Here is an 18,898-nt window from a genome sequence, read left to right as displayed (position 1 = left end):
CCAACGAGTCTGCAAGAAACTTGGTGAGTTGTTAGCGCCCCGTATGCTGTGAACATAACATGGCTGTAACCAACACGCCAAGTGCTGGTAGATCATCATTAGAAAAAATATGTCACTAATAATTAAGCAGACAGAACATTGCATAGCGCCCAAGCTGCTTAGGCGTGGTGGAAGGGGATTACACACCGTGCGTGTCTGTAACTTGTTTGCAGTCACGTAATATTACTTTTCAATACTGGTACGCTGATACTTGAATTAACTGGTATGATTTTAAGTCTAACCGTTCACCACACGGCGTGATAAATGCTGCATATGCTTACTTATGTTGAAACTTGCAATGCTGCCTCGAGCACCATTATTTCCTGTGTCACTGCCTTCATAACGGTTAAAACGTACACACTCTTCCAAACACTTCAGGAGCTGAGGCGATTCGTCTTGTTTCTATATAAGCATTAAGCTATATAATCAACTTGTTATTGTAAAGGTTGAGCAGAACCGATCCCTTCGATACCCCTCCTTACAGAATAAAACCTTTCTGAAAATGTTTCGCCTCTTCTTCTGTTGCTCCTTTCTTTTTTTATTAGCTCTGAAATATATGCGAAAAAAAATGGTGACTGAAATGGCCGGCTTTCCCAAAACCTCAGCTAATATAAATAACAAAAAGAAAGGAAAAATAGCAAAATATTGTCAAGACAAGTTTATATTTTTTTCTTTCCTTTACTTGTTTTGGTTACACGGTGCTACTGATTGCAGGCTGTCTTCGAATATCGATATATTGTCGAAAAATAACAAATAAGAGAAGCAGCCTCAATTTGGGTGCTAGACTGGCATTGCATTTCATAGCGAAATCTCCTTCAAACCATTTTTTTTTATTTCCCCTGCTTGTAACCGGAAACACGATCCGCCAGACCGTGCAGCCCCATCAAAGGGGGGCGTACAATTTTTAACCGTGCCGGATCGCTGAGCTCATCGTGGCCTCCGTAGTATAAGCACGATGAGCTTCTTTCTTTTTTTTTTCCGTCAGGCTGTCATTGAAAAGCAAAAGAAGGTGATTATAAACAGAACAAAATAGAGCTTTCGCTTTCCATTATACACCGGTCCAACACCACAAAAACAAAAATATCGATGTACCGGAAACAATGGAATACAATATCTATCGAAACTACGGAATAAGCTTCATTGCGTGCATGCTGTAATGTGACGATTGGCGCCACAGTCACACCTTCAAGTTGCTCGCGTAAATTTTATACCGACCGACGTTGTCGTTTGAGAACGAAAAAAAAAAAAGAATGACGTGCCATCGTGGCTGTTAACTTTACACAGAAAAAAAAAGTAGTGAGATGAATTAAATTCTGGTGTTTTTCGTGCCAAACCCACGATTTAGTTATGAGCCGTGCCGTAGTGGGGACTCCGTATTAATTTTGACCACCAGGGAGATCCTTAACGCGCCCCCAATGCACGGTGCGGGGGCGTTCTTGCATCTCGCCCGCATCGAAATGCGGCCGCCGCGGCCGGGATTCGATCCCGCGCCCTCGTGCCTACGAGCGCAACGCCATAGCCACTAAGCCACCGCGACGGGTAATACCGAGATCTAACTCAATGTACAAATGTAAATGAAGCGAACCTCCTTTTGGTTTACAAAAAAAGAAAATGTGGAAACCTTTGCGCATGTATGGGCTTGTGCGTACGCCTATGCGTACAGTATGTGTCTGCGCTACGTCTGTGCTATGCGAATTAATTAATCTGTGCTGATCTGGGTGTGATAGTCATGCGAAGTCACGTGTAACACCCGATATATGGGCGATGAGCAAAACGACAAGGTAAAAGCAGGAGCCGACGTTTCGACATGTGGACTTGTCTTTTTCAAGGCTGGCTCCCGTTTTTACCTGGTTCTGGTTTTGCGTATCGCCTTGAATTTCCATCTCCGGCCTTCCCCGAGCTTGCCCGATATGCAGGGTGTTTTTTAACTGCACGAAACCTTTAGAATGGTCTGTGGCAAACAGCACAGCTCTAACCTTTTATCTAGATTACTCGATGAGACGGTCATTACTTCTACGAGAAATCAAAGGCTGAATCGAATAATTAACGTAATTACGCTATTTTCTTTAATTATATAGTTTGCTGCACATATTTCAATCTTCGAATTGTAGCTAGTGACCTTGCAGTGCATATTGACTTGGAACGAACCCCGGAGACATCGCTGGTTTCGAGACATGCGTCTTCAAAGTTGCGGTAAAGATGCACTGTTGTACCACTTTGTAAAGAAAACACATTGAAGCACCAAAACAACTGGAACGCCAATTCACTTCATCGGACCCCCTGAAAATTATTATTTTGAAACTGGTGAAGTCCTGAGAGTTCGTTCCAAGTGGATAGGTCTTGCGAACTCACCGGCCACAATTCGCAGATTGAAATATGTTACGTAACGTAAATAATTAAAAAAAATTATAAGTGCAATTCTTTTAATTATTCAGTGAAGCATTTTGATTTCTCTTAGATATACCGGCCGCCTCATCGAGTAATTTAGATCAATGGATGGAATTGTGCTAACTGCAATAAGGAATTGTTAAGAATTCGTTTCAGCTAAAAGAATAAATAATAAACACTGTGTTGAGTGCGCGGCAAAGGAAACTTCTCTTTCGGAAATATCTTCCACCCGTTAGCTATAGAACGAAGCTATGCAGAAACCCTTACGGGTTCGTCAGAGGGCGTCTCAGTTCGGGGAACGAACCCTGGACCAACGTATTTTCGGAGCGGTCACTCTACATGAAGCTAAGCTGATGGCCTGCAGCGCAAGGCTTAATCATGCGGCTGCTCGAAGCACCTGAAATAACGAATACGCAAAACAATTATTCAACAGTTCACAAGGTGTTAGATCCTGATGGGTGCCGAGATACCCATTCTTACAATAAAAAATTTGCCAAAGGGAATTACAAATAGGGCATGCAGGCAAATGAACAGGGGTAATAAACAGGGCGCTACTTCCAACTGGCGTTTATTGAAAAATTTAACAGACTATACACCGAGAAAAAAAAACACTAAGAAAAAACAGGCCTGTGTTCCGTTTATAACGTGCTTTCTCAAGATTACTATGGATGACATAACTCGCCCACGTCCATTCTCAATAGAGCTAGTGAGCCGTGCAAGAAAGAAAACTATTTCTTAAACCCAAGTTTTCCTTCAAGATTTATTTCGAGAATGCCGGAAGGAATTTCCGAGAAGACATAACTTCAGTTTTGCTGTAATTTTAGTGTAACATGAAGACCCCAGCTGCTGAGTCATGCATCAATCTTTGCGATTTTTGTCTTTGATTCTATAAGAGCGCCCCAGACACTGGTGCACATGCGCCACCCATCCACGTCAGCAAGACTCCTGCGCGAATATCGCTGGTAGGTTTCAACACGAAGAGTCGGATAGGGCGGACGAGGTAGAGGAGCTTGAAGCGGCCTAATTACAACGAGTGATGTCGAAATATGGGTTGGCCAGTGAAGTTGGTCTGCCAGGTCACGTTTGGCTACAACTACAGGCGGACCTTTGCTGAGGTCGGTTATGTATCGATATTGTTTTGCCATGATTATAAGTCGAGCCCATCGACTTCTCCCTTCTCCCCCTTTTTTGTCATTGTGCGTTCTTTTGGAGGCAGAAAGAGAGAATTAATTTCTGAACGGCTTTTGTAGGAGGAGGAGAATTCGCGTTCGAATAAAAACTCGAGGTAATACACGGCAGCTGGGTATGAGAACGTTACTCAACGTCCTTAGTTTACCTGCTTTGTCTGGTTTGGCGCTCTGTAACAAGATGAAACACCAACAAAACCTGCTGCAGATTGTTTCTGGTTTCTTGGGCCCTAACAACTGTGTACATATATATACGCTCTAGGTATACTGTTGATTTGCATCCTTAGTTTGAGTTCTTTCCTCTTTCATTTCCTTCCTTTCCCTATCCCGATGGAAAGGGCACACAAACACACACACACACACACACACGACGTGGATTCGATTGCTTCCAAGCACGAGATCAATCTTAAGTGATCTTTTTTTTTTTTGCGCCATTGATGACCGGCGGATACTTAGTGGCACATCCCAGTGACGCAAACTGACATCCAAGCGGGACATTGAAGAGCGGCGCATATGTAGTGGCATATACGCAGTGTCACATAATCCGTGAGCCAAGAAGTTCAGGCGGTGGGTTTCGAACCCGGTTCTCAGCACAGCAGCCTGGTGCTCTAACCAATCGATCACGAACTACACAGCTACCCAGGTTGGCGGGAAAATGGTTACACACACACATACATACATACATACATACATACATACATACATACATACATACATACATACATACATACATACATACATACATACATACATACATACATACATACATACATACATACATACATACATACATACATACATACATACATACATACATACATACATACATACATACATACATACATACATACATACATACATACATACATACATACATACATACATACATACATACATACATACATACATACATACATACATACATACATACATACATACATACATCAAAACCCAGTCAGTTTTTTTATCATTTCATATTTTTTTTATTCCATGAAATGACTATGTCGAGGCGACAGTGACGTGACCAATTGTTTTATCGACTCTAAACCTACCAATCATTCACAGTTACGCTTTTATAACAAGTAAATGTCTTAAGTTGACAAATTTCCAACTTATTTCCCAGGTAAAAGGCGCTACGGCACAGATACGATTTCTCCGGGATACGTGCTAAAGAATGCTTACGCATTAAAAGAAAATACTTCCACACAGCGCGTAATGCCCTCCTTGCAATGCGTCGAGCAGGCTACCGTGCAAGTAAATCATGATGCTGACCCTGCGCGTCTTATTTTACGTAGAAAGTGGTTGGTGAAGGTCACAAGTCGCTAAATTTGATGAAACAAAGTTTCTACGTCTCTCGGTAAGTTAGCCGAAAATCTAAATTTTAGTTCAGAGTGCACTGCATCAAGAATAGGTCTTTTCGCCACGTCGTCGAACCACGTTGTCAAAGATCATTCCAAGCAGAGTTTCTTCACGATGTGTCTTATGATATGGCTGAAAAGAGGGATAACGCACAATTAATCGTGTTCATGGGCCCGCTTTGCCATTTAGACTGTCCACACACTGAATTACAACATCATGACCACTAGATCATGTGCTGCGCCCATATTCCCTCAACTGAAACAGCAATCTCCATGTGTGATGTTATGGCGTGGATGTTAGTGAGAAGCTCTAGCGCCGACTTCGAGTCAGAGCAAGCCACCCAGTTAAAAGGGGCTTCACTTTCGACAATGAACTTCGTTGCTTCTAATATGGCCCTCATATGGACGTGGCCTTCGCTACACCAAGACAAACATAGAGGACTCCTTGTCATTATCAAGTGCAACTTGTTCTTTGTCGAACGTGTTATTTCGTCCAGTAGTGGCAACGCGTACCCGGGTGTTGACCCTACCAAAACCACATGGAGCATATTAGCAAGATGTCTGTAGGGCCCCTCCCTAGTGCACCGCCAAGTAGCGCAATACACGTAGCACCTTGTTTACCTTCATCTCCATCTGTTCCAAATGTTTTGTCCCTGAGATACGCCTATCCATGAAAGCGATGCATTTTGACGATTTCCAAAGGCTGGTTGTCAATGTATAACTTGAAATATTTTAGGCCGTTCACAGCAAAAGGCAGCATCGCGGGCTTTTCAGTGGAGGGGCTCACGCAAGGCTCAAGGAGAAAATTGTTCGCTTCTGTCAATCCGGGCAGCTTTTGCCGGAGATGCCTAAGTCAAAATGTATATATCATCTGCGTATATCGAGCATTGGGTATCTGATGGAAGACGCTGTGGTAACGACGTCATTAGTTCATTAAAAAATGCAGGGCTGAAGACACTTCATTACAATATTCGCTTTCGTGCTTCTGCTCGTTTAAGTTCCACACGCTTAACACCAATGAATTGAACACGAATATGTGATCCATTCATATTGGCTTTTCGCAGTCTTGTCACAGCAAATTTCTATTTTCTTGCTTTTAAAATGTTCGTCTACAAAATTTGTGCTGCTCGTAGCTTCATGCGATTCTTGTTTGCGCCTACTGAATAGCCCTATAAAGCATACATGTCGGCAATGCCAGGCGCGGAATAACAACGTTTCAAGGACGCAAGGAACGTGTACACCGACTGATCGACGAGACGCTTAACGTTTTGCTTACGGCATTCTTATACGTATGTTGCTGTATTTGTGCCGTTTAACGGCGGCAAAGAAAAAGAGAGGATAGAAAAATAAAGAAAGAATGAAGCCAAGCGATGCTACGTCGCCCTAATTTTGTTAATTTATCATTACACAAGCTTCGCATGTATCGATTAGAACAGCTGTACTTCCACCGCACGTCAGTTGAACGCAAACACAGTCACGAGGGTTCAAAATCGTTTCGAAGCGCGTCGGAACGGTGGACGACTCTCAGATGATGATCCCTTTCTTCTGACGTTCGCGGAAAAACACGTCGCGCGCATTCGGCGGTGGGGCCTGGTCGGTGACGTCGGCGGCGAGGGCACCTTTGCGTCACCCACGCTCTCTCTTGCTCTCGCCTGAGATGCGAGACGGCTTTCCCCGTCTGTATGCGCGTACACGGGACGACCGTAGCGGCGCTATGCCACTGCTTTCTACGCCCTTTCTTCTTGTTTTTCCTCGAGGGCCGTCGGACCGTCGCCTCCTCTCTTCCTGGCCGCCGCTATAACAAGTAGCGGCCCTGTTTTTTCGTTCAGTGAGAAAAGAAAGCGCAACCGAGACAAGAGCTGTGTTCGTGGCCACGCTGGTGCTCTTCTTTTTTTTAATCCCGCGGTAAAGAACAGGCCCTCTGGACGCGTGACCATATACTTGTTGTGTGTAGGCGGCCGGGATGAAACAGAAATCTTCTTCTCCAAGGATCCACCTCTCCTCGGATGGCAGCAAGTTCGTCGAATTCGGCATTGTCCGACAGGGCCGATGCGGTGCGCCCGAGGTTCACCTGCGGTGCCGCATCACGGCCACGTCGCGGCTCTCGCCGCACGACTGCAAGGCCGTGTCCAAGGTCTCTAGCAAGGTCGACGGCGAGCGCTGCTGCCACAACGTCGCGTTCCAGGAGCCGGCGCTCGTGGCCGGACCCATGGCCGGACCCGTGTCGCGACTGTTCGGGCTCGTCAAGAGCGTCGTGCACCGCGTCAGGTGCCTGAACCAACCGCAGGTGCCGCCCCTGGATGACTCGAAAGTTGAAGACCAGCTTCCAGAGGAAGATGAAGGCGTGCTCTCTGACCTCCCTGAGCAGGTTCCGGTGGAAGAGAAAGTGCTCGAGTGGGCGGAAGGCGTGCTTCGAAGCGGCCTTCCTGACATCCAGGTGTGCCCTCCGGACAGTGACGGAGGTTCAGACGCGGACGACGAGTGTGACGGTGACGAGGAAGAGGATGGTAGTTCCGGCTTCTTCAGCGACGAGCTGAGCGAGACGGATGCCGATTCGGTCCTCTCTACCAGCGATAAGCAGATTCAGTGCAGCTTGGGCCGCTACACGTTGGGCCAAGCGCAGCGCCAGGAACGAACTAGGCTCAGGCTCGTTTCTCACTCGGAACTGCCGGAGTGGCTGAAGAACAACGAGTACCTCGTGAAGTACCACAGGCCTCCCCTTTACTGCTGGCGCGCGTGTGCGCGCTCCATCTTCAGCCTGCACACGGAAAGCGGAAACATCTGGACGCATCTTCTCGGTGCTCTAGGCTTCCTAACGCTTGGATTTCACTTCTACCGTTCCGATGCTCTCAGCCTGGACTGGGCCGGTTGTCTGGCCTTCGGCATCTACTTCGCCGGGGCGGCCTTGTGCCTTACGCTTTCGACGACGTACCACACGTTCAACTGCCACTCGGAGAGCGTGGGGAAGTTCTTCTGCAAGATGGACTATTTCGGAATCACGGTGCTTATTCTGGGCTCCTTCTATCCGTGGCTCTACTTCCAGTTCCTCTGCGAGCCCCTCAAGCGGCTAGTCTATGGTCTCCTGGTGACCGCTTCCGGTCTGCTGACCATGCGCGTCTCCCTGTCGCACAAGTTCGGCGAGGCGCGCTATCGTGCCCTTCGCGCCGGAATATTCTTCAGCTTCGCCCTGGTGTGCGGCGTCCTCCCGTCGGCGCACTACGGCATCCAGCACGGCTGGAACGACCTCATGTACAGGAGTTCCTTCGTGTACATTCTTCTCATGGTGGCCATATACGTGACCGGCTGTTGCGTCTATGCGAGCCGCGTTCCTGAGCGCTTCTTTCCTGGACGCTGCGACCTGGCCTTCCAGAGCCACCAGATCTTCCACGTACTTGTTCTCATGGGTGCTCTGGCGCACTACTACGGACTGTCCAATCTCGCCACTCTCAGAATGTCCCAAGGTTCGTGCCCGTTGGGACAGACCGACTCTCTGCTTCGGAGCTTGGCGCTTGTATGAAGCAAGGCCACGGCAACTGAGGATGAAAAAAGAGTGACCTATATTTGTCAGGTGAGAGCACTGAATACTTGGTAAATAGACTTTTCTCGTACAGATAGAGGAAAAAGAAAGGCAGCCGTATACGACTGTCATTACCACTAAGCCACATATAATTTCTTGAGTTCATTTGCAACTAAGTTATATTGACTTGTGTTCCACCTGAAACATTTCTTGTCTTATGCCTTCTTGTGCCCAGTTATCTAACATTGAAGTCCGAGCATGAAAGCTCCGTTAGAAATATCAACACCGAGCTCTTTTGAGTTGTGTTAGTGGGATCGCCATTTTGAAGCAGTTTTATGTGATAAAAATGTAACGCTATCAGGAATCGCATGCATTCGAAACAAACCCGTGCATATTCGACCTGCGCCAAGGACGGTGATACCAATCGCGATGGAGCGTTTAACCACTATCACGATGGCCTCGAGTGGTCGTCTGCACAGGGTTCTTTCAGCGGTGTCCGACCTGCGCAAACTAGGGCAGTCGTGGAAAGGTCTGCAATGCCGTCAAAGCTTATTATTAGTGACCCTGATTCCGTGCGCAGCCTCGGCCGGGGCAAGGCCGGCTACTCGTGGCTGAGTGGACTTGACGCTACAGCATTTAACGCGAACCAATGAGGCTCCCAATGAACGCTTCTACCGAGGGCCGTCAAAGCCGCGAATGACAACTACAGTAGAGCAATAATGAACAGGCGTCGACTTTGAAAAGTTTTTCTTCGTTTGTAAGAGCTGCTCTCCCTCGGCCGGCTGCCTTCGGGGATAGTATGCCCCAGTGTTACGGTAGGCTAGCAATTTGCTTTTCTCGAATAGCTCTTACCGTAAGTGCCTTTTGTGAGTACGAGCGCTGATAAGTCGGTTGCCTCGCAGGTTATAAGTAGACTTTCGTCAGGATGACCCGAACTACTGGCTGACCAACGGCTGGCCAAAATCGCGTTGCGTTTCCCGCGGAGTACATCCAATTCGATGACTCGCTCACCGTGTTATTGTGCTTGTGAGCACTATGGGTCATGGGCTTGACTCCTGCACGCTGTGACTGCATTTCATAGGGGTCAGAATGCGCATGCGTTCGTGCACACACACTTAGGTACACCTTAAAGAACCCCAGGTGTTTACAATAAGTTCGGTGTCCAACATTATACGGCATCTCTCTCAGCTTCAGTATTGCTTTGAAAGTTTAAACCTTGTCAATCAGGTTTGCCGACGGATTAGAGACTTACTCAAGAAGCGCGGGTGACCGTAACATACTGTCGGTCGCATTCGCAGCGTCGTTACGCCTCTTGTCATGAACGCCGCTGTTTCTTGCGAAAAAGTGCCAGCATATCGAGCCGTTTGCGAGTGGTTTATCACTCTTATGGGAGAACAGATGACCAGCGATGCAAGGTTACAAATTTCACAAAGCAAAAACAACCGTAATTATCATGTCTTTCAGTGAAAGCCGAGCATGCCAGAAAGAGGAGCGCTTTATGCGTGTTATTCATATATATAGACGCTTTAGAAATGTGCGACATGGTTGTCCCAACAAACGTGTTAGTCGTGTAGTGAGACACTTCTACAAGAGAGAGAGAGAGAGAGAGAGGAAAGGGGAAAGGCGGGGAAGTTAACCAGAGGGGAAGATCCGGCTTGCTACCCTACGCTGAGGAGAGAGGGGAGGGGGAGGTAAAGTGATAACAAAGTAGCGATAAAGAAAGAAAGGAGCGTAGGCATACACTCACACTTTTACAAAGATACGCTAATCCCTACGTCGTTCGCTTTCACAATAACCTCGGGGCATAGGTTCTCCTTAAGCTCCAAAAAAGCAAAGCGCCGCTTATGATCATTTAATTAAGTAAAGTCCAGCTATGGGTGCTTATGCCGTCATCGAGCAAACTCATTCGTTCCATTCATGTGACGAAAGGCGTGGGTATTGCCCGTTTGCCTCTGAAATGGCCAAGTGTGCCAGTCATGTATATTTATTTTTGAGTGCAACTGAACATCGCGGAGGTCACAGGCCAGCCAGAAAGCGGCTACGACAGAGGCGAATTTACACCGTCATCGAATTTACTCAAGCATAAATAATAACTAACTTGTGTTCTAACTCGCAGTCGTTCGTGTGTTATGCACCACAACAGCAGCATTCCTGTTGGCGCATTAACCCCAACGTGCGACGTCCGCATACAACAATATGATACGATAGGATCGGAATTTAATGTAACGTTACTATCTGAATTTAACGCGCGAATAAAGGGAGATTTGTTAGCGAGGTATGATTTTATATCACCAATGCATATAGGCAAAGTCAAGGCACGGGCAAGAAACGACTGTAGTATAGAGTGCTTGGTTTACGACAGGTTTATTACCGTTGGTCGTGATCGTCACTTGTTGTTGGTGTGGTGTCAGATTAGGCGCTCTCCTGCGTCCCCCCAATTCGCAAGCGCATCGCCTTCATCAGATATGCTGTAGTCCCAGCGAGAACGAGCATTCAGGAAACGGCGCAGCCCGCGTAAATCAGAGAACCGGTGGGCGACTGACAAGACATCAAGGACTTCGGAAACCGCTATTTTCGAACACTCGGCTCGTAATTTCAAAGCCGCGCAGCCTGCCGCTGTGCGTATACAGCATGGCTCTGCACCACGGATAAGAACTGCAGCTTGTCTCGGCGTGCTTTTTTTTTTTTCCTCGCGCCCTGTCCACTCATAACTCGCGCACTCTGTTCTTCTGCTTATTCTTTTCATCCTTCGTTTTCTTTTCTCTTTTGCTTGCGTTCTTCCACTACGGCTCGAGTGACCCGCTTTCCCGACAAGCCTATAACGCCATGGACAGGCGCACACGCACACACTCGCGCGCGGCTGCGCAGACTTCCTTCCTTCCTTTTATAGCCGAACGCGGAAGCGTGCGTTGCAGCGCAGGCCCCTGCCTCCTTCACAAGCGAAGCGATGCGCCTTCGGGTACGCGCAAGACCGGGTGCGACCTTATACGAGTTCGAAAGAGAAGAGAATAAATGTAGCGTAAAAATTGCAGGAAAACATTAATACGGCGAACTGCCTGGAATGCGCACGATCCGGACGCATATACTTGTTCCGAACAATGCCCTCGTCCGCTGGTTGGTTCTCAAGGAAGTGAGCGTGACTTCACGGTATATGAGGAGGAAAAAAAGGGAGACGCGGTGTTAACAACAAGAAAGAATTAGCCCTTGATAGTCACGGTTACGTAACGCAAACAGGGAAGACGTGCCCAGAAGCACTCGGAGATAACTCCTTCCTATACGGACGAAAGACGCTAACGAGAGCGTGTCTTGCCTGGTGAATTTCCGTACGCTAATTATGCTACACAGCCAATTTTGTCGACGGAAAACGGCAGTCGCGCAACACTGTGGCCTCGATTGATTGATTGATTGATTGATTGATTGATTGATTGATTGATTGATTGATTGATTGATTGATTGATTTATTTATTTATTTATTTATTTATTTATTTATTTATTTATTTATTTATTTTCTTGCGTCCCGCGCGAGCACAAATTCGTCATTGCGGAAGGCAATCAAGCCTGCGTCCCTGTGCTCTACAGCAAACCTCCATAACAAACCAACATGCGTCAATATCGTACTCACTGCTTGTAATCTTAAACTACTCAAGACAGACTTACAGGATCTGTACCACGAAATGCCGCTGTGAGCGTTTCATTTGTCCTTGCAATGTAAACACATAACTGACTGAAAAACGAGCGCGAAGAAGGTCGCCGAGGGCATGTGCACGAGAGACACAAGGCCAGCGCGGTTACTAAGGGCACCTGGCGAGGAAGTTTAACTCGGCAAGCTTGCCAGTGTGCAACTTAGCCAGCGTTTATCCGACCGTTATGCGATTGTGACACACGTATAAGCACAGTCGACCAGCGGCCTTCAGCAGCGGTTCTGTGCTAGCTGACGGTGTCGAGGTAGTTCTGTTTTGCTCGCAACGGTGCCCTTTTCCTGCGTTTGTTTCCTGCTTCTGAAAAGCCACTTAGTGTCGCGCGAACTTCTAGCCATTGCCACCCCGCACCGAGCCCTGCGCATCTGTCTTTCGAGTCGGCCTAGCGCGATAAAGCCGGCTGCCTTGAGCAACGAAGGTCTCCAGCGAGTGAGAACGCTCCGAAGGGCAGTGGCCACTGTATAGATGCTCTCCGCTTCCAGGTCAAGCGGCGCTTTGCCTCAATGTGCCTTTCACTCCTTTTTGTTGCGTATTTTAGGAGATTTTGACGGGTCCTCTCTAATTAGGGTCTTGCCGGCTGCGTCACGCCTCCGAGAAACTTATGTAAACGGCAAGTTCAATACAATTCTTCTTTTCCATCGTCAACCTTCTAAAGTCCTTCGAATGTTTCATTTCTAGTCTCAAGACAGTGGCTACTGTGTGTCTTCCACCGCAACGTATTCTGCGTGATTAAAATCAGATGAGTAAACAACACTGAGCATGGTTACTGCGACACATCAAGAAAGGTGGGCGCGAATGAATACGAGGGTTTGTCATTCGCGCAGTTAGTTTTTTATTTATTTATTATAACATTTAAAGTGATATCTGAAGAAGCTTCACTTCGGGGCGAGTTTCCATTTCATATCGCTCCTTGTGTTGTTACGTTCTGCGTTTACTGCGTTAAGCCTGAAATGCTTCGTAGTTTGCTTAAAACTGTAGCCAGGACATAGATTTGAACCGTGCCTCACATGATGTCTTGCGTATGAGCAATTACTGAGACTATAGCGAAGTTGGCTAAAACATAACGTTACGAGCCGTAGACGCCCCTCCCCCCTCTTGTGCTTCACTAAATCGCGAAGCAGAACAACGGCTACTTATGTGAAACTCGTAGTTTTCGTGCGTATTATTGCTATATAGATTGGACGGCCAGCTGCAGACGGCTGCTCCTTCAAGTGTGACAGGTGGTTGCTATAAATGAACCGAGTAAGAAGTTTGCATTGACCTCGCATCGCCTCGGACATGTATATACTTTATATATTCTCGTTTCTTTTGAATGCCGAGTTTCTGCTGTCAGCGTCCTTATTCTATTTCTAGAACCGCGCGAAGTTCAAGGAAGTGCGCTTTTCTTTCTACTTTTTTTTTTATGCCAATGGCACGGCGTTAGTGTTACACGGTTGACGGCCTGAACTCTGCCTTTTCCCGTGGACCCAAACGAAACGCTTGTCTGCCTCCGCGGCTGTTTACCTGGTGGTGAAACGCGAGAATGACCGCGACGTCGGCTGCTACCTGGCAGAGTGCCCGGTCTGGTCATGGGAGGTACAGCGCGGTAGCCATAGTGACGTCATTGCTGACGGAAGAGCCGGCCTTGAAGAATTACCCGGCTTTAACGCTCCCACAACTTTGTTCTCTAGCTCTCTCTCTCTCTCTCTCTCTCTCTCTCTCTCTCTCTCTCTCTCTGTGTGTGTGTTTTCATGTACTATCTCCTTCTTATGTAACGCTCAAGCACACCGGTCCGGAATCGATGCTGTCAAGGGCGACGTCATGCCTTGAATTCGAAAACGATAAGGCAAACGGGACAGTATGCACGGAAATGCTATTTTTGGAACTCAAGGCGAAAAGAAAGAGAAAAACACGTCTTTTAGGAGATTGAATGCACCGATGCTTTTTGATGAGGGCTTCAGACATCGCTGAGTAAATCAGATACTGGTGCTCTCTCCGGCACCTGTCCGGCACCTGTTTAAGATTCGCAGAATAAGGCTGGCGCGGTGTCCCTGTCACCGCTTTCGCTTCCATTTTTATCTAGCAAGAATACGAAGGTTATCGCAAGTTTAACCTCGTATATAATTAATGATGCAGTTGGATGAAAAAAAAAATGCAGTTAACCTTGCCTATGTCTTTCCTCAGTTTCAATGTCTGCTGGCCTCGTCAAGTGCTACGAGATGTCGAGGCCTCGAGTGCCCATATTGCATGCATGCATACATACTAGCGTTTAATTATGTTTATACCGTATTCAGGATATTGTCTTTCGATAGCCTCGAAAATTTTGTTTCGTTTATTCGTTTCGCTTCAAAGAAAACTGGATTCTCGAGAGAAACTCTGCATGTCGCCGCATTACGTGCTTTGCTGACATTCTTAAATGTTTCCTGTTGGGTTTCCACATCATTCGATAAACTTTCTCTGCGAAAGCTATTGAACGAATTTTCGCGAGGGTCGCATTGTGGAGAGATGCGACACGCAGTGTGGCCGGCGAGTACAGCCTCATGGAGCGACGGTATATACGGGCGCGTTTGGTTAACTGCAACACATAGATGGCACAAGGCCTTCGCGCTTTGAGCCAAGACGGCATGATGCGAGTGGCGGACTTCGCATCGAGCTTGGTGGTAAGATCAGCCCACTCGTGTGCCGTCGCGCAGTTCGAATCGCTCAGACTTCTCACACTGGAGGGTGTACCGATTTCGCAGCACGATGGCGATGAGGACGGTGATTACGGTGCGGCAGCGGCGTGCTTGAATTGCCGATTTAGCGGGGATGCTGCTACTTCGTTAGAAGGTCTTGGGTGCGGACGAGCAATCGACCGAAATCTGGGCTCACGGCGAGGGCGTAATTGCCCGGAAAAACTCGAGCCCGTCGGAAATCGATCCAGAGCAAATGCACTGCGGCTCCCCGCCATTCTGGTGCGTCGCTTGCGCTGTAATTTATATCGCAGTTGTCGCTACATTAACTCGCCGTAAAATTCCACAACTTGCTCAAGCGGGCGCAGCGGGGTTCTCATTAACTGGTTTTTCCTCTCTGCACACTCTGGCCATATATTCGACAGCACCTCGTGTGGTGCTCTCTCTCTCTCCTTATATATATATATATATATATATATATATATATATATATATATATATATATATATATATATATATATATATATATATATATATATATATATATATATATATATATATATATATATATATATATATATATATATATATATAGCACCAGCCTATCTTTTGACCACTGGAGGTCGAAGGCCTCTCCCTGCGATCTCTAATCACCTCTGTCTTGCGCTATAGGTGATTCCAACTGCGCTTGCAAATATACATGTATTCATAAAGGTGAACGAGTCACTTTTTATGGTAGTTGCGTTGGCAGGGAAGTTCATTCACACGGATCCCCATCTTCATGGAGGACCACTCACGATAATTACTCGAAAATAATTTATTTGGAGTGCAATGATGATTACCCAATTGTAGCAAAACAACAAACATGTGGCAAATCGAATTCGACGCAAATATTTACTTCCCTTCGTCTTTATTATCTGCCGTATATTTTTCTACGTCATCCCCGCAATGCGCCGGTATTCGTAGTGGATGTTGCGGAAATCCGCGGCCCACGCGCAGCGCGCGGGAGGCTCTATAGCTTCAAGAAAATATTACTGCGACATTCAGCAAAACAGTTGGTATAGATGTCGGCAGCAACAGAAACTGATTAGGGAATCAGTGGAACGTACGGGTCAGTGACCTTATTTTTTTTTTTTTTGCAAGTGCAATATTTCTGACGGGGGCCGCGCGCACTCGCAGTGACCCCAAACACGTATATACCGGATCCGACACCAAAAAAGGACTGGACTTCCGGTCTGTCACCGCTCTCCACTTTCGCCCGCACTTCGGACTCGCCATATATACCGCAGCCTCCACGGTGTGTCGCGTAACGGCACCCCGCGACGTGTACCCCTCTCGCGTGTTTAGGTCGCATTAATGCGCTAACGGTGCCAGATTATGCAACGCAACGCGCCCCTTATCTATCTCGGACGCGACATCAGTTTGGGAGTACCGGCAGCGCAAAATTTTATATTTAGGTCTCCGCTACCACCGAGGCGCGTCCCCGTAGCTCGTGTCCTTCGTCACTGCCACCAACGCGTGCACGCGCAAGCAAATGAGGCCGGAAGAGAAGCACTGCCGCGGTTACACAACCCTTGCGTCATCGTCAGGGCGTGTGTGAAATTCGCGTATCGGTGGGGGAGGCTATCCGCACCTCCAGGAAAAGGAGCCACTCGAATTTGAGTGTCGTCGCCCCGTGTGGCCGGCTCGCTCGAGGCTGGCGCGTACGAGGCGTATATACGGTGACCCACGAGGAAATGTGCGCGACTGCGGCGTTTTAGGAGGAAGCGATGCAGGAAGGAAGTCGCGTCGACACTCTCACTCCCGAGAGCTGCGTGTTGTGTACGAAGGCGCGAGCGACATGTGTGTGCGCCAAGCGTCGCCTCTCCTGTGCGGCACGGCGTGCGGCTAGAAAGAAAAGAAATAGAGAGTCAAGCGTGGAGAGAGAAAATTTATATATACTGGGGTATCGTTTTCAACAACGACGTCGTTATGTCATTAGAGATTCTCGAGGAAACGATTTTTACGGCTGCGAATAGAAAATGTTGCCGATTGAGAGATAGTATACATGTGTATACACCCGTCCACCCCCTCTCCCTCTACAATTGCAGCTGCCGCGGTCAGTAATCGAACTCTCGACCTCGCGCTCATCAGCACAAAGCAATAACCATTGAAACCTTTAGAAACGTGACTATGTATCTGTTCGCCTAAACGTGGTCTATAGTGCCTAGGGCAAATAATCATACTTCCACAGTGCAAATCCGCATCTTTTATTCCAGTTTCACTTGCCACATGGCGCTCAGTATCTGTTTTTTTTTAATCTCTTTCCAGACTTGGACCTCCTGGCTTCCCGTCCCGACTGGCTAGCGAGGCGAGGTCGCCTCCGATGTAGCGTCGCAGATCGCACGTCTTCTAACACCACAGCAACGTGCGCGGCATAGAAGAGCCCCGAGAGGCGATAGGTTTTCGCAACCAACCTGTCCGGAACTGCGATGGCCAGTGTTGAAAGCGCGGCGCTGCATCACCCCCCACCCGTCGGTCACGAGTAACAGCGACTGCAAGACCAAGGAGGCGACCGAGGAATTCGACGGCACACCCGAAGGCGTTCCTCACGTTCGACCACGAATTCTCACAAGACTGAGAAGAAGGAGAACGTCCCGTATACGCAACTATGCGCGAGAGCGTAACGCATGGGTGCAACTCAAGACCGGCCGGGCAATGTAATATCACGTGATAGCGTTGAAATAAGGCGCGAAGAGCAGCGTTCCTATAAGACCCTTCGCTGTCGCAACCATCGGGCCACGAGTGGTATTCAAACACGCAGCTGTAACATCGCTCGTGACGACATCGTGAGCTACGACGTGTGCAAACGTCATATATACACGCATGCCCCCTCCCCCACCCCTCAAAAAAAAAATCTGAAGGGCGCGTGCGTGTGGCTGCCCACGACGAGCTGCAGGTGTGAAATGCCCAGCCTGTGGGAGCGATTCCCCGTAGCGACCGAGAAAGTCAGAATACTCGTCATTTCATTCGCTTGACAACACCGCTGTACGAGGGATCCTCATTTTAACCACTGCCAACGGACACACCAAAACATGTACCATGCACTTCGCTCCTACCAGCCATTCACGCTCAGCGGTGTGTGCCAAGTGTTCCAGTCAATATGCCATCTGCCGGAATTACGTCTTGTATATATAGTCCTGTGAATCATCCCGTGTGAACAGCGTTCAATCTCACCCCATTTACTCTCTTTTTATTAACCCCATATCCCTTTACACCCAGTGCAGGGCAGCCAACCGGTCTCGCTGACTTCCCTGCCTTTCCTCTCCTTGCTCCCTCTCTCTCTCCATTGCTTTTCAATAACCGAAATGTGTATATAAGCGAGCATACGGCGTTGTTTATACAATGTCATCACTTGTAGAGCATAACTTAATAAATTAACGAACATTTTTGCCACGTACTCTGGCCTATAGGTAGACATTGTAGATATATACTTACTCTTTTACTTGTAGCGCCGGCTGGCGCTCAATAAAAAGTTTTCTCGAGTGAAAATGGAGTTTATTATTCTGCATTGTGCACACACCACATTTTTTTTCTTCCAAGCTTTCCACATTCGAATGTTCTTTCTTGGCACCTGAAAGCACACACAGGTTTATGGTAGAAATACGACGAAACCCTTAACGAAGCAATGTTAATGTTCTCGCTAATAATCTGAAAGGAGATGACAAGCCAGGTGCTGTGTTTATTTCCTACCGATATGAAAACACAATAAACATTGCAACTAAAGCTAATATCAGAAAACCCTGTGGGTCATTCTTTCTTACTTTCATTCGTTACATTTTTGTCGCATTCCAGCACGCATGTTGAAATTGAAAAGCGAAGTTACCGTGAAGCGCTTAAATAAATGCATTGCAACCGTACACGCACTGTCTATTGAAGCATGGCGATTACCTGCCTGCCAGGCAAGACGGCAAAGAAAGGTTTGCTTCAATAAATATTCTTCTCATGACTATATTTGCTGCGTCACTGAATAATTCAACAAAAAAGCAAGGCAAGCAGCCAGCACATATTATAGAGGTAA

At 47.4% G+C, this 18,898-nt stretch overlaps 1 pseudogene; it reads left to right on the top strand.

Moving 5' to 3' along the window:
* The first annotated feature begins 6,616 nt into the window (after positions 1-6,616).
* On the top strand, positions 6,617-18,827 carry LOC135902522 (adiponectin receptor protein 1 pseudogene; annotated as a pseudogene).
* The last annotated feature ends 71 nt before the right edge of the window (positions 18,828-18,898 follow it).

This window comes from Dermacentor albipictus, chromosome 3 (genome assembly GCF_038994185.2).
Source record: "Dermacentor albipictus isolate Rhodes 1998 colony chromosome 3, USDA_Dalb.pri_finalv2, whole genome shotgun sequence".
Taxonomy (NCBI): Eukaryota; Metazoa; Arthropoda; class Arachnida; order Ixodida; family Ixodidae; genus Dermacentor; species Dermacentor albipictus.
The sequence above is the reverse complement of the archived record's forward strand: the minus strand, read 5'-3'. Positions and strand labels throughout refer to the sequence as shown.